Here is a 2716-nt window from a genome sequence, read left to right as displayed (position 1 = left end):
GATATGGTATGGGCAAATGAAGAATTGGGACAGGACATAGAGACTATAGAAATAAAACCAAATGTATGGGCAGATCATAATCCGTTGGAAATAGTTTGGAAAGGTCGTAAAAAAGTAAGAAAAAGATGGGTAATGAATTCGTATATTTTGAAGGAAAAAGAATTTATTGTACAGACTAAAAGGGAAATGGATTATTTCTGTTTATATTTCTTGACTATCTTTCTTTCAATGGCATGAAATTCCAGAATTCCCAGCCTTTTTATTTCAGTTAGATCTTCAGTTTCCAGAATACGTAGTCAGCAACCAAGGGGACAAATTATGAGAATTTTATTTCCCAAATATCTGAAATATGTCAGATTAGGAAAAATTAATCCAAATGTAGGTTAATACTTCTACAGATGATCTTGAAGGCCAAATAAATATTATGAGTTGCAAATCAAGCAATAGCCAATGCCTTTGTTAATTATATTTTGCGGAATAACAAAGTGCACTTGTTTTTTTTAAAAAAACTAAAACATATTTACAGTTGGTGAAATTGCCAATGACAATCTGCTCTTTAACATAGCAGGAGAATATACATGCACCTGATGTGAAGAGAGCCAGGAACTCTGTCTTAATGATTGAATGAAAGCTTCCTTAACTCTTGTGCATTGAAAAGCCCCCCTTTCAAGACTTTCATAGAATACACATTTCTCTTTTAAGCTGTTTAACATTTTTAGATCTTTTTGATATTTAGGGAATAAAACTGTCACCAGCAGCTAAAAATATAGGGAGCAATAAGTTGATTTTTTTTTCTTTCTTGTGTGTTTTCTAACCAGAATAGCAGCATGAATAATGGATTTTTCGTCATGTGTTTCATCAGTTCGAAGCTGAATGTTTTATTTTCTTAAAAAAATAATAATAGATATGGAAAGAGTATGGATTTCTAGATTATTATGCTACAATTATTGTGGAAGATGTGGGGGAGAAGAACAATATGACTTAACATCAATAAGTCAATTGGAAGGTTTCCAATTTTGATTTACGTAAATCTCCCAGGCAGTTTATAAAGGGATTTCCTTAACATGCATTTTTTTGGTTTGCTTTTGTTTTTAATTTGTGATCCAGACAATCATATGACATATAAAACTGTTCATAATCAAGTGAATTTTGTCTTGCTCTATTTTGTGGAAATAAATCATCAGTACGTATATTATGTTAATAAATATCTATTATGTTAATAAATATCTACTCTTCCTTTCTCCTATTGCCTTACACACTAACAGATGTTAGATTGTAAGTGGCTTGAGAAAAGGGAACTGCCTTATTTGCTTATAAAATTCAGGCACCAAATACATGTATACTCCATGAAAGATAAAATATACAAGTAAACATGAACTTATATGGCTAATGAAAAGAAACCTCAGAGGTCATCTGATTTGTACACTTTTACAGCTGGTAACACATTTTGTCCTGCCAAATGTATGACCATTCTTTTTTCCCTCTCCAAGCTAGACAATCAGTAAACCCTTGCGTCTGATTTAGATCCTGATGGGGTGATATTTGGTTAGGGTTAGTTATTGCTATCTTCCAGAGTCAGTTGAATGTGTTAACATTTCCTGGAAACTCCTGGCAAATGCTACTCTTCTGGATTTCCGTACTACATTTAAGTTCCTTTGCTGAGTGTAGAAGCATGATCAGACTAATGATTTGTTGCCTGGGAACTTACAATGCACGTCAAGTATTGTGATTTAGATACAAAGAAGTATATTGGTTATCAGTATGTATGTAGTGAAATGTCTTATAGCTTTTCTCATTGAATCTATTTTATATAGACTGCATGGCATTTTTAGGCAAAAGATATTTGTTTTCAGGCACATAGATCTGTATAGTCTCTCTTCCTGTTTAACCTTCCTTCCTTATATTTTCTCTTCTGATCCCTTCCTGTAAGTAACTAAGCTGATTAATGCCAGAATAATAGTTTTTGTACTCCATGAGATTATTATTTTGTTTATTGCTTATTTAATTTAATTTCTATGATGCCCATTTTCTGATACAGCAATTCTGGGTGGTTTACAATATATTATGCCATATATGTTAGTGCAATGAGTATACAATATACAATGAGTAATAAACATGTCAACAATAAATTGAAAATCATTTGAACCTATTCTTGATCAGATATATACATCACCTTAAGTTGTCTTTCTTCATCCTGGATACATCTTCAAATTCATGGATTTTATATTGGAATCTATCTTGCTATGGAATTCCAGAAACTGGCAAATATGCATCCAAAGGGTAGCCAGCTTGGAGAAAGTTGTAATATATCTTATTTAGATTTTGGAGTATTCATGCAGGAATCTAGCCATTGTGATTTGAAAACTATGGTTTATAAATTAACATATACAGACTCTGCTAAGTAAGCCCTATTATATAAATGATGGTAAAACCAAGTCATGTCTGATGTTGTGCTATCCCAGACATACTGTCTTAAAACTTTGGTTGTGTGTCAGATGAAAATATTAATTTTTTCACTTTATTTATTTATTTATTTATTTATTAATTGTATTTATATCCCGCCCTTCTCCTTTCGGACTCAGGGCGGCTGACAAATGATAAAAAGCTAACATATTACACCTAATTTAAAATTTGATTAAAATGAAATATTTAAGAATGTCAAATTTAAAAGTAATTAAAACCCCTATAAAATCCCCTAGGCCAGTCCCGCTTGCTG

The 2716-nt window shown here is 32.0% G+C and overlaps 1 protein-coding gene across 1 annotated transcript in view; it reads left to right on the top strand.

The window, feature by feature from the left end:
* SLC25A13 (solute carrier family 25 member 13) overlaps positions 1–2716 on the top strand; it is a 143188-nt gene that overhangs the window by 22227 nt on the left and 118245 nt on the right. The gene's annotated exons all lie outside the window — the stretch shown is intronic.

This window comes from Protobothrops mucrosquamatus, unplaced genomic scaffold, assembly GCF_001527695.2.
Source record: "Protobothrops mucrosquamatus isolate PMUCROS unplaced genomic scaffold, P.Mucros_1.0 scaffold45, whole genome shotgun sequence".
Lineage (NCBI taxonomy): Eukaryota > Metazoa > Chordata > Lepidosauria > Squamata > Viperidae > Protobothrops > Protobothrops mucrosquamatus.
Note: the sequence above shows the minus strand (reverse complement) of the source record. Positions and strands in the feature narration are given on the sequence as shown.